This window comes from Procambarus clarkii, chromosome 4, assembly GCF_040958095.1.
Source record: "Procambarus clarkii isolate CNS0578487 chromosome 4, FALCON_Pclarkii_2.0, whole genome shotgun sequence".
NCBI classification, from domain to species: domain Eukaryota; kingdom Metazoa; phylum Arthropoda; class Malacostraca; order Decapoda; family Cambaridae; genus Procambarus; species Procambarus clarkii.
This window is the reverse complement of record NC_091153.1, coordinates 34,620,369-34,635,360: the sequence shown is the minus strand read 5'-3', so window position 1 is coordinate 34,635,360 and position 14,992 is coordinate 34,620,369. Positions and strand designations below refer to the sequence as shown.

Sequence of the window (14,992 nt, the reverse complement as noted above, 5' to 3'; positions counted from 1 at the left end):
CAGGAGATCCTTGGGGATCCTGCCGTCGCCCATTCGCACCACGTGCCTGAGCCAGCGCATTCGTCTCTGTTTCAGCATTGAGTACTTTCTGGTGATTCTAGCTTTCACCAGAACTTTGTTGTTTTTCACTTTGTCCTGCCAGGTGATGTCCAAGATATATCGAAGGCAGCGCAAGTAGTAGGCATTCAGCTATCTTTCCTGATGGGCGCAGTGTCCAAGACTCACTGACATAAAGGAGAATGCTAAGGACACAGGCTCTGTACACCTGAATCTTTGTATACTCAGTCAGCCTATTGTTGGCCCACACTATCTTTGTCAGTCTGGACATGGTAGTAGATGCCTTACTGGTGCGTTTGTTTAGCTCCGTATCAAGAGAGAGGGAGTCAGAGATTGTGGAGCCCAGGTACACGAAGTCATGAACGACTTCCAGTTTGGAATTGGAGATGCCGATGTTAGGTGGGGAGTCCACTCCTTGTCCCATGACTTGTGTTTTCTTCAGGCTGATGGTGAGTCCGAAAGCCTTACAGGCCTCCCTGAAGCGGGTTATGGGTCTTCGGCTGAGTGGGCAGTGACTGCTGCGTCGTCGGCAAAAAAGAAGTCGCACAGACACCTCAGCCGAACCTTCGTCTTGGCTCTCAGCCTGGCGAGGTTAAAGAACTTTCCATCCGACCTGGTCCGGAGGTGAATGCCTTCCGTGGCAGATCCGAAGGCGTGCCGCAGCATAACTGCGAAGCAAATCCCGAATAGGGTTGGAGCCAGGACGCAGCCTTGCTTTATTCCTGTTCGGATGTCAAAGGCGTCTGATGTTAGGCCATCAAAGACCACGGTACCCTTCATGTTCTCATGGAAAGATCTGATGATGCTGAGGAGCCTGGGTGGGCATCCGATCTTGGGGAGGATTTTGAACAGGCCATCCCGGCTGACGTGGTCGAAGGCCTTCATCAGATCTATGAAGGCTACAAAGAATGGCTGCTTCGGTTCCCTGCATTTCTCCTGCAGTTGTGTGAGGGAAGAGACCATGTCGATGGTGGACCTGTTAGCTCTGAATCCGCATTGTGATTCTGGATAGACTCTCTCTGCAAGTACTTGGAACCTCTTCAATGGGACTCGAGAAAACAGCTTTCCGACTATACTGAGGACGGAGATTCCACTGTTACTGTTCCAATTTTGTTCCATAACAATCTCGATATTCCAATAATACAAACGGGAAATATTTTTCCATACAACAGTCTAATTTGATCATTAGATCAGAAGTTATTACATGTATAAGCGTCTGTAGAGGATTGGTTAGACTATGGTGAGTGAGTTGAGGACAGTGACTGACATGGGTGAAAATATTTTTGTCTGTTAGTGGGCGTAGAAATGGGTAAGAATGTCCACGAAACTGTGTGAGCTATTTTGGTGGGGGAGAGCAGGTGCAGCCAGAGGGACCGGCAAACAGTTAAAGCTTTGTAAGCTGGTCTTACCGGCAGCCAGGGCCCCACAGACCAGCAGCAGGAAGCACGGAGCCCTCATCCTCCTCTGAAGAAGAAAGAAAGAAGATATACTACTGTCTTTGAATATAATGAGATTCATAAAGGAAATATAATAATTAGTTTTGTCAGGAACAGGAATATCATTTCATAATATATATATATATATATATATATATATATATATATATATATATATATATATATATATATATATATATATATATATATATATATATATATATATATATATCACTAAGAACTATTTGACCCGGCCAGGATTCGAACCCATGCCGTCCAGGATCACCCCTAAACGTACGCAGTACCGTGACCACCGCACCAATGATAGACGATCATTGGTGCGGTGGTCACGGTACTGTGTACGTTTAGGGGTGATCCTGGACGAATATATATATATATATATATATATATATATATATATATATATATATATATATATATATATATATATATATATACATATATATATATATATATATATATATATATATATATATATTGGTGTATACTGGCAGCAGGTTTTCTTTCAAACATGTTTCATTGAATATGACCGCATATTCTGTATTTATTATTTTCTGGTTTAGGGCTTCTATCCCTCTAACTATTTTCTTAGCATCAGGGCTTAATTGAAATAGGAGTTCTCCAAAACTCATTTTCGTACTAGGAATCACATGAGACAAGCCCATGACATCAATCTTACAAGAGAAATGTTAAACAAGAATACCTGCATAATAGACAAAACCCAAGATGCAAGAAGATTGCAAATTCTTTAGGCAATTCACATAAGAATAGAGCGACCTACCATGAACACCTAAATCACGGAACTATTTACTCTATCCACCATGAGAGTAAGGACAAGACCAGAACATAATGATGCCAACACAGAAGACAATGTCCAACAGAATAGGCCAGTTACACTGGATTAATCTTTGTGTTTAGATAGGAGCTGCCTCGTATGGGCCAATAAGCCTTCTGCAGTTACCTCTATGTTTCACCTCACATTTATCCCTTATGTATCCCCCCATGTTTTCACCTTTATTGTATTATCACCTGACCCAGTGCGGGTATAAAATCAGCTAGTATTGTAAGATCTGTTCACTTGAGAATGAACCATGGAGGTTCGAAACGTTGTGCAAATTATATAAACAAGTGTAATACACTCTATAGTAAATCACTTCTTTTCTTCACCTTAAAAGTACGAAAATGAGTTTTGGAGAACTCCTATTTCAATTAAGCCCTGATGCTAAGAAAATAGTTAGAGGGATAGAAGCCCTAAACCAGAAAATAATAAATACAGAATATGCGGTCATATTCAATGATATATATATCATTGAATATATATCATTGATATATATATCAACATATATATATATATATATATATATATATATATATATATATATATATATATATATATATATATATATATATATATATATATACATATATATATATATATATATACGACATATATATATATATATATATATATATATATATATATATATGTATATATATATGTATATATATATATATATATACATATATATATATACATATATATATATATAAATATATATATATATATATATATATATACATATATATATATATATATATATATATATATATATACATATATATATATACATATATATATACATATATATATATATATATATATATATATATATGTCGTACCTAATAGCCAGAACGCACTTCTCAGCCTACTATTCAAGGCCCGATTTGCCTAATAAGCCAAGTTTTCATGAATTAATGTTTTTTCGTCTACCTAACCTACCTAACCTAACCTAACCTAGCTTTTTTTGGCTACCTAACCTAACCTTACCTATAAATATAGGTTAGGTTAGGTTAGGTAGGGTTGGTTAGGTTCGGTCATATATCTACGTTAATTTTAACTCCAATAAAACAAATTGACCTCATACATAGAGAAAAGGGTTGCTTTATCATTTCATGAGAAAAAAATTATAGTAAATATAATAATTCAGGAAAACTTGGCTTATTAGGCAAATCGGGCCTTGAATAGTAGGCTGAGAAGTGAGTTCTGGCTACTAGGTACGACATATATATATATATATATATATATATATATATATATATATATGTCGTACCTAATAGCCAGAACGCACTTCTCAGCCTACTATTCAAGGCCCGATTTGCCTAATAAGCCAAGTTTTCATGAATTAATGTTTTTTCGTCTACCTAACCTACCTAACCTAACCTAACCTAGCTTTTTTTGGCTACCTAACCTAACCTTACCTATAAATATAGGTTAGGTTAGGTTAGGTAGGGTTGGTTAGGTTCGGTCATATATCTACGTTAATTTTAACTCCAATAAAATAAAATTGACTTCATACATAGAGAAAAGGGTTGCTTTATCATTTCATAAGAAAAAAATTATAGTAAATATATTAATTCAGGAAAACTTGGCTTACTAGGCAAATCGGGCCTTGAATAGTAGGCTGATAAGTGAGTTCTGGCTACTAGGTACGACATATATATATATATATATATATATATATATATATATATATATATATATATATATATATATATATATATATTATTAAAAATTTCCGAAAAAGTAAGATTAATAATTCTAACACGAATTTTCTCAATATTTCTTATATTTTTTTCACTGTTGATGTACGTTTTCACTGTTGATGGTAACTGAAAAATCACTTTTCCAAAATTCATTTTTATTTCTAGTCTGACGCGACACTTGAGCGCGTTTCGTAAAACTTATTACATTATCAAAGACCCTTATTACATTATCAAAGTTTACACACACACAACTATAACTGAACAGAGTTTAAACATCTTCTATTTTATACCTGCATTTGGGTGAGGTGATATGTTACAACAGTTTTGGATGAGGTGAAAACAAACTTTCAACGCAAGACAGAACACGAAACAATGGGTATAATATTTTGTAAGTTAAAGGGAAGAATGGAAGTTACTGCAAAGGGCCTATTGGCCCATATTTCTTGATGCTTCTATATTGGTGCGGAGTCTTGACGTGGGTAGAATATAGTTGTGCATTAATTGGCTGTTGAGTGCTGGTGTCGACTTCTTAATGTGTAGTGCCTCGCAGATATCTAGCCGCCTGCTATCGCTGTATCTATCGATGATTTCCGTGTTTTTTGTTAAGACTTCTCTGGTGATGGTCTGGTTGTGGGAAGAGATTATATGTTCCTTAATGGAGCCCTGTTGCTTATGCATCGTTAATCGCCTGGAAAGAGATGTTGTTGTCTTGCTTATATACTGAATTCTTTGAGGCTTACAGTCCCCAAGTGGGCATTTAAAGGCATAGACGACATTGGTTTCTTTTAAAGCGTTCTGCTTTGTGTCTGGAGAGTTTCTCATGAGTAGGTTGGCCGTTTTCTTGGTTCTATAGTAGATCGTCAATTGTATCTTCTGATTTTTGTTTGTAGGGATAACGTTTCTATTAACAATATCTTTCAGGACCCTTTCCTCCGTTTTATGAGCTGTGGAAAAGAAGTTCCTTTAAAATAGTCTAATAGGGGGGGTACAGGTGTTGTGTTAGTTGTCTCTTCAGAGGTTGCATGGCGTTTCACCTTCCTTCTTATGATGTCTTCAACGAAACCATTGGAGAAGCCGTTGTTGACTAGACCTGCCTAACCCTACAGAGTTCTTCATTGACTTGCTTCCATCCTGAGCTGTGGCTGAGAGCACGGTCGACATAAGCGTTAACGACACTCCTCTTGTACCTGTCTGGGCAGTCACTGTTGGCATTGAGGCACATTCCTATGTTTGTTTCCTTAGTGTAGAAACACTATATATCCTTGGCGTTTCTACACTAAGGAAACAAACATAGGAATGTGCCTCCGAACTTCCGAACTCCTTATCAAAAACAGCCCGAAGCCGACGGAGAACCCTCTACAGCAGTCAAGCGTTGTATACATGTACACTTGCCCCCACGAAGGATGTAACCTTCAATGTAAGTACATAGGTATGACGTCGACCAAGCTGACGAGGCGTTTGACATGCCATCTTCAATCTGGTGCCCCTAGGAATCACATGAGACAAGCCCATGACATTACTCTAACAAGAGAAATGTTGAACAAGAATACTTGCATAATAGACAAAACCCAAGATTCAAGAAGATTACAAATTCTTGAGGCAATTCACATAAGAATAGAGCGACCTACCATGAACACCCAAATCACGGAACTATTTACTCTACCCACCATGAGAGTAAGGACAAGACAAGAACATATCGATGCCAACACAGAAGACAATGTCCAACATAACAGGCCAATTACACTGGATTAATCTTTGTGTTTAGATAGGAGATGCCTCGTATGGGCCAATAAGCCTTCTGCAGCCCCTATGTTTATCATAAGAACATAAGAACAAAGGCAACTGCAGAAGGCCTGTTGGCCCATACGAGGCAGCTCCTATTCTATAACCACCCAATCCCACTCATATACTTGTCCAACCCGTGCTTGAAACAATCGAGGGACCCCACCTCCACAATGTTACGCGGCAATTGGTTCCACAAATCAACAACCCTGTTACTGAACCAGTATTTACCCAAGTCTTTCCTAAATCTAAACTTATCCAATTTATACCCATTGTTTCGTGTTCTGTCCTGTGTTGATACTTTTAATACCCTATTAATATCCCCCCGGTTATGTCCATTCATCCACTTGTAAACCTCTATCATGTCACCCCTAACTCTTCGCCTTTCCAGTGAATGCAACTTAAGCTTTGTTAATCTTTCTTCATATGAAAGATTTCTAATTTGGGGAATTAACTTAGTCATCCTACGCTGGACACGTTCAAGTGAATTTATATCCATTCTATAATATGGCGACCAAAACTGAACTGCATAATCTAAATGGGGCCTAACTAGAGCAAGATATAGCTGAAGAACCACACCAGGTGTCTTGTTACTAACGCTGCGATTAATAAATCCAAGTGTCCGATTTGCCTTATTACGAACATTTATGCATTGATCCTTTTGTTTTAAATTCTTACTAATCATAACTCCCAGATCCCTTTCGCAATCCGACTTCGCAATCACAACACCATCTAGCTCGTATCTTGTAACTCTATCATCCTTACCTAACCTCAGAACTTTACATTTATCAGCATTAAACTGCATCTGCCAATCCTTTGACCATTTCAAAACCCTATCTAGATCAACTTGAAGTGATAGTGAGTCCTCCTCCGAATTAATTTCCCTACCGATTTTCGTATCATCGGCAAATTTGCAAATGTTGCTACTCAAACCTGAATCTAAATCATTTATATATATTATAAACAACAGAGGTCCCAGGACAGAGCCTTGAGGCACTCCACTTACAACATATTTCCACTCTGACTTGATTCCATTTATACTAACTCTCTGTTTCCTTTGGTATAGCCATGCCCTAATCCAGCTTAATATAGCACCCCCAATACCATGAGACTCTATCTTTTTAATCAGTCTTTCATGTGGCACTGTATCAAAAGCTTTGCTAAAGTCAAGGTATACAACATCGCAATCCTTACCACTATCAACTGCCTCAACAATGCTAGAATAAAAAGATAACAAATTTGTTAAACATGAACGGCCATTTATAAAACCATGTTGCGACTCAATTATTAATTTATGTTTTTCAAGATGAAGACGAATTTTATTTGCTATTATGGATTCGAGTAACTTTCCCACAATAGACGTTAGGCTAATTGGTCGATAGTTAGACGCAAGTGATCTATCTCCTTTCTTAAAAACTGGTATCACATTAGCAACTTTCCAAAACTCTGGCACTCTGCCTGACTCTATTGATTTATTAAATATGGTTGACAGTGGGTCACAAAGCTCCTCTTTGCATTCTTTAAGCACCCTGGCAAACACTTCATCCGGCCCTGGGGCTTTGTTTGGTTTGAGTTTTACTATTTGTTTAAGAACATCCTCCCTGGTAACTGTTAAACTCGTCAACCTGTCCTCGTCCCCACCCACATAGACTTGTTCGGCTGAAGGCATATTGTTAAGTTCCTCTTTAGTAAATACAGATACAAAATATTTATTAAAAATACTACTCATCTCTTCATCACTATCTGTTATTTGACCTGTCTCAGTTTTTAATGGACCTATCCTTTCCCTAGTCTTAGTACGATATAACTGAAAAAACCCTTTAGGATTTGTCTTTGCTTGCCCTGCTATGCGAACTTCATAGTTTCTTTTATAGCTTCTTTTTATAGCTTTTATAGCTTTTATTTCTTTCATAGCTTCATAGTTTCCCTTATGTATCCCCCCATGTTTTTACCTTCATTGTATTATCACCTGACCTAATGCGGGTATAAAATCAACTAGTATTGTAAGATCTGTTCACTTGAGAATGAACCATGGAGGTTCGAAACGTCGTGCAAATTATACAAATAAGTGTAATACACTCTATAGTAAATCACTTCTTTTCTTCTCCTTAAAAGTACGAAAATGAGTTTTGGAGAACTCCTATTTCAATTAAGCCCTGATGCTAAGAAAATAGTTAGAGGGATAGAAGCCCTAAACCAGAAAATAATAAATACAGAATATGCGGTCATATTCAATGAAACATGTTTGAAAGAAAACCTGCTGCCAGTATACACCAATATATATATATATATATATATATATATGTATATATATATATATATATATATATATATATATATATATATATATATATATATATATATATATATATATATATATATATATATATATATATATATTTATATACCTTGGGTTTGTATCGCGTTCCCCAATTTATCGACCATACGCTGCATGCCACCCACAACTAACTGAGGTTGGCAAAAGATACCCGTAGTTAGGCAACTAGTTACGGGTATCTTTATATGATAGGTGAAAAGAAACATTAGGTGAAAGGAAGTGAGCACTAACATTTATGTTCCGCCCGGGAACTGAGCTCGGGATCCTCGATTATGAGTCGAGAGCGAAGTCGAATTTACTGAGTGCCCCGTGTATACAGTTGACCTGGACTATAACGAAATACATGAAGGTGAAACACAGTCCAGCTTATATTGAAATGTATGAAGATAATACACAGTCCAGCTTTTACCGAGATACATACAGTTCATGCACAGTTCAGCTTATACTGAAATACATGAAGGTGATACACAGTTCAGCTTAAAGTTAAATACAGGAAGATGACACGCAGTTCAGCTTATTCAGAGATACATAAAGGATGATACACAGTCCATCATATACATTTTCATTATAGACTATCTACAATTCTGTATTCAAAAGGTTATGGCCAGCGTACAAATCTGTCATTTTGGACGTCAGTATAAGAATATACAAATATTTATACGAATTCTAACTCTGTGGACGTCTGAGTTCACATTTCCTATCCACCGACCAGGTGAGCGTGTAATAGGGTGAGATTTCCCTTGAAAGGAGCCATAGGAGCTGACCCTGAGAATCCAGTGAGACTCATAGAGGGATTTAAAGAGCATATTACTATCCTGCTGTAACACTTAGGCTGTGTGAGGTCCTTTGTGGGTATGTCCTGGCCTTCCTGTGTCAGAAAGTGCTGACCGCCGCTGGCGTATACGACTGACCTAAGCCATGAAAACATCTGCTAGGTATCTATTCCCTTCATAATTTGTTTTAATTATGTCTTGCATGTTGAGTACATTAGTTTAGTTTTCACTTGTAAATACACAATGGGGCAAAATAATGATTTAGCGTATTACTCGTTCTTTTTATTATGTTTAATTGTCAATTGGTACATATTGTTTCAGTGAACTGTTGACTCCGCCACTTTGGTCTCTGGTATGACTTGAACAAGTCTTCCGGATTTGAATAAACATCTCTGGCTAGTTACTACTTTATTAAACGGAGGAAAAAATGCGCCAATTAATGGGAAATGCAAGAGAATCACGCTCACTACTGAACGTATTCAACACTAACAATTACCATACGGATCAAAATAATAATAAACAAATTACACGGTTGTGGGGGGCAACAGGTAGATACCCAACACAAATTTCATCAACGTTCCCCGTGCCTATATTGTCTATATAGAAACACTGACTTGGTTCTCCTCACGAGTGAAATTTTAATTCAATTAAATTTAACACTATGAAACTAAAGGGAAATACGAGGGTTTCGGGCACCAGACCCGTCACGTCGCCACACACAGACCCCAGGTGGAGGGCGTGTCTAGACGTCCGCTTGTCGACAAGGTTGACACAGGATGAAGTGATTAGTATTTACATAGGATGTTGCACAGACCGATCATGAAGCTCTCAGAGTAGCTGTAACAGCTAGCGCACAGGTCAGCATGAACTTTCACGATTGAAGACGACCTCTAAAAATAAATATATATATATATATATATATATATATATATATATATATATATATATATATATATATATATATATATATATATATATATATATATATATGTATATATATATACATATATATATATATATACATATATATATATATATATATATATATATATATATATATATATATATATATATATATATATATATATAAACAAATAACGTACTCACTTGAGAAATGGTGGCGTTGTGTGGAGGTACAGGTGCCGGAGTGAGGACTCTCGTGGTGATCCCGGCGTTATATACTCAGGTGCGCGACCGCTTCAGTGCGCGCCACTCCTGCGCTCCTCCCGTCCGGGGTTAAGGCCCACCAATCGCGGAAGGGTTAAAAGAGTTATCTTATCTTGAGATGATTTTGGGGGGTAGTGTTTCCTCGACCAGGCCTCCTTTTTGTAACACAACCCCAGGAAGCAGCCCGTAGCAGCTGACTAACTCCCAGGTACCTATTTACTGCTAGGTAACAGGGGCATCTGGGTGAAAGAATCATTTTGTCCATTTGTCTCCGCCTCCACCGGGGATCGAACACGGAACCTCAAGACTACGAACCCGTAACTCTGTCCATTCAGCTGTTAGGGCCCCTGGCGTCCGCACAGTTAACTACTGACAAACTGAACAAAGTCCAGGACTCGAAAGAAATCAGTGTATATGCACCGAGAGGAAGCCGATAATGATTTGTTGGCCTTAGTTTAGCCTAATCAAATTCAAGGGTTATTTATGCCAAATTTAACTAACTTGCGAGATTATCTTAGTACTCAATAGAGGTAAAGATTCAATTCAAATCTTACGAAAAATGCACTGAGAAGCAGGATGGTTTAGTGTTGACCTTAAGGTCTATCTAATTCCGTAGGATTTAGGCCATTATATTAGCTTACTGACCATCGAGTATTGATAGTTTACGTTTGTTAAGGTTAAAGAAAACTCTGAGTGTACATAAACACGTCCTGGCTGAGAGAGTAGGTAGGTCCCTGAGGGAACAAGCCCCTGGAGCTGTGTTGTCTCAAGCAGTGTCCCTCAGTGAGCGGAATCACGCCGCAGCACCTGGCAGGATACGTCACGCTCGTTAACCATGCCAAGGACCAACTCAACCGTGATATTATATTCTCGGTGATGAGAAGCCGCTTCTTCCAGCCCGTGCTCTACTTTGCATGACACCCAAGGCCTCTGATGGTACTGCAACAACACCCACGACCTCTGATGGTACTGCAACAACACCCACGACCTCTGATGGTAGTGCAACAACACCCACGGCCTCTGATGGTACTGCAACAACACCCACGGCCTCTGATGGTAGTGCAACAACACCCACGGCCTCTAATGTTTTGTTTAATTTTACATGCAGGCATGCAAATAAATACAGTTAAACAACATAGTAACACATCAACAGAGCAAACAGAAAACCACCGGCCAGAAGGACCGACAGCAAAGTTCAACATTAAGTAGAACAGGAGAAAACTCAAGAGAAACACAACATATAACAAATCAAGAACATAACACAAAACAAAACGCAATGTAAACTAGCAGGCACGCAAGCAAATAATGACAGAAAACAAAACATAGGAACAGATTAAACAATCAAACATATTAGCACCGTCCTGAAGGACCGACAACAAAGCACAACATGAAGTACAACATAAAAGAATACACAAGAAAATAAAAACATACAGCAAAACATTGAACAAAACACAAGAAACACGTAAAGCAGAAACCTAACACAAATACAAAATACAGGGCATATATACAACACTAAATACCCACAAACCACAACCGAAGCACATGAACAAGATAACGCACAAGAAGCTACTGGCCTCGCAACAAACAACGGGAGAGGCACGAGCACATAAGGATAAGAAACACACATAAAAAAACACACAATAGGGTAAGCAAGCAGCCTGAGGGGCACACAACACTACACAAAGCACAGAAACAGGATATTAGCGCACATACTTGCCCGGAAACCGGACCCATGGGAACCGCACATTAAACGCTTCCCAGAGCAATCACCACCGATAGTCTCGCACATCCACTGGGGAAGTCATAACATCCGGAACCCTAGAAACAAATACCTGCAAAAAGGGGATCCAGATGGTATCACTGACGAGGCGAGTTGCCGCCACGCATCGCCACACGCAGGGAACCTGCTCACCAAGAAAGTTCTCCGGCTTGTCAGACAGCACTAACTCGGCAATCGCGTTCCAGTGACCTGGCGGCATCACAGACGCCAGCAACACGTCCCCTAGGGCCCCAACGTGCATCCCCACAGGAACGAACTTGACAGAGGGCACCACCACAGGGGCACCAGCGGCCAGAGGCACACCACCAGATAAAGGCAGGGAACCCGGATGGAGCGCATCCTCCCGTAATGTCACCACCAGGCCACGTCAGCACCCGTATCCACACCATCCCTGGCAGCGGAAGCCACCACCCCTCACTGCGGAAAGCCCCTGGTGGAGAAAGAGCAGAAGGCACGTCAGACACACGGGCACCAGCACCAGCAGGCACATGGACCTCCCCCACCACCAACTGCGTAGACAGCGACGCATTCGGTTCCACACCATCCACACCAAAAGACCCCACAGTCACTGAACTCACCAACATCGGCCCAGGCAGAAGACGAACGCCGGGAACGTTTGGGCTCCGGCCAGATATCGTCAGAACCTGAGGCGGACCCAGAAACACGGCCACAACTAGCTGGACGAACCGACGCCCGACGCAGAACGGCAGCAGCCTCTACCACAGGGGGAACCGAGCCACATACAGCAGGAGGCTTGCAGCCTCCCCAGCACGCAGCACAGCCTGGACCCAAGGCGAGGACGCAGGGCCAGGTGTAGCAGCCGAAGACAAGGGAAAGGAAGACGGCGACACCCCGCAATGATCACCTGGAAGGCCCACGGGAGTAGCGAGGACAGCGACAGGAGCAGGAAGATCATCCGTTGGCACTGCAACACCCGGAGGATGGTCCGCAACAACCGTAGGAATGTCGGGCGACACAGGAGGAGCCGCATCAGCTAACGGGACGCGCACCTCCTCACCCCAGGAGTCCTCCTCCAGAGGGAGCACGGGAAATCCTCCTCCTGGAACAAGTTATCAGGAGCAACCGTAGCCCCAGTGCACCCGGCAGCCTGATGCCCCAACAGGCCACACCGGAAACATGTATGGGGTTGCCGGGCATAGTACACCTGGACGTAGTACCTCATAAGCCGGACAAAAGATGGTACATCCAACTGCATGCGCATCCCCAGGGTATGAATATTCGTCCGCATACCCGCATACCTCCCTGAGGAGAGCGTGTTCACCGGCACACTGACGGCAGTTCCAAACCTCTGGAAGTAAGGCAGGTCTTCCTGAAATTCCATGGGCGCCCCATGCACACTGACATACATTAAGGCACCACTACAGTCCGTAATGGACACAGAGCCGGCACCATTCGACAACGGCAACGAACACCCCTTGTAACGTTGGAGGAAGTCACGGTATTCCTCCTCCCCCACACACTAGATAATAACCCAATGAGCAGTTACAAGCTCAATATCGTAGATGGCAATCACTGGGACACAGAGCATGTCACACATAACCATCTCGACTTCTGGGTATCCAACACGGCCAGTAAACTCCAGGCCCACAGAGATCACCCTCACAACAGGGAAAAGATGGCCTCCCATCACAAGCTCGCCACGTCAACACATAGCCAGGCAGTAACAGCAGAGACGTCCGCACCCCCTGGCGAGCAAAGTAGTAAACCGCACGGCCTGTAATGGTACTGCAACAATACCCACGGCCTCTGATGGTAGTGCAACAATACCCACTGCCTCCTATGGTAGTGCAACAACACCCACTGCCTCCTATGGTAGTGCAACAACACCCACTGCCTCCTATGGTAGTGCAACAACACCCACTGCCTCCTATGGTAGTGCAACAACACCCACTGCCTCCTATGGTAGTGCAACAACACCCACTGCCTCCTATGGTAGTGCAACAACACCCACTGCCTCCTATGGTAGTGCAACAACACCCACTGCCTCCTATGGTAGTGCAACAACACCCACTGCCTCCTATGGTAGTGCAACAACACCCACTGCCTCCTATGGTAGTGCAACAACACCCACTGCCTCCTATGGTAGTGCAACAACACCCACTGCCTCCTATGGTAGTGCAACAACACCCAATGCCTCCTATGGTAGTGCAACAACACCCAATGCCTCCTATGGTAGTGCAACAACACCCACTGCCTCCTATGGTAGTGCAACAACACCCACTGCCTCCTATGGTAGTGCAACAACACCCACTGCCTCCTATGGTAGTGCAACAACACCCAATGCCTCCTATGGTAGTGCAACAACACCCAATGCCTCCTATGGTAGTGCAACAACACCCACTGCCTCCTATGGTAGTGCAACAACACCCACTGCCTCCTATGGTAGTGCAACAACACCCACTGCCTCCTATGGTAGTGCAACAACACCCAATGCCTCCTATGGTAGTGCAACAACACCCAATGCCTCCTATGGTAGTGCAACAACACCCAATGCCTCCTATGGTAGTGCAACAACACCCACAGCCAATGATAATACTGCAACAACAACCCACGGCCAATGATGATACTGAAACAACACCCACAGCCTCTGATGGTAGAGCAACAACACCCACAGCCTCTGATGTTAGTGCAACAACACCCACAACCTCTGATGTTAGTGCAACAACACCCACAGCCTCTGATGGTAGAGCAACAACACCCATGGCCTCTGATGGTTGTGCAGCAATATTCACAGCCTCTTGTGGCAGTGTAACAACACCCGTGGCATCTTGTGGTAGTGTAACAACACCTACGGCCTCTTGTGGTAGTGCAACAACACCCACGGCCTCTGGTGGTAGTGTAACAACACCCGTGGCATCTGATTATAGTGCTACAATGCCCACAGCCTTTGGTGCAACCCGTTCTCGCAAATTCGTAAAGTCAATATTGACTTATTAACTACGTGCATAGGTGATATACTAAACATAATAGATACCCTTAAACAGGTGGAGACATATGGGCAAACTGTTTCTCGCACTTTGATGCCCCTGTTACCTGTCAGTAAATAGGTACCTGGGAGTTAGACAGGGGCATC

At 41.6% G+C, this 14,992-nt stretch overlaps 1 pseudogene; it reads right to left on the bottom strand.

Annotated features, from left to right (window-relative positions):
* LOC138369780 (beta-1,3-glucan-binding protein-like) overlaps positions 1-10,118 on the bottom strand; it is a 111,177-nt pseudogene extending 101,059 nt beyond the window's left edge.
* Between the last annotated feature and the right edge of the window lie 4,874 nt (positions 10,119-14,992).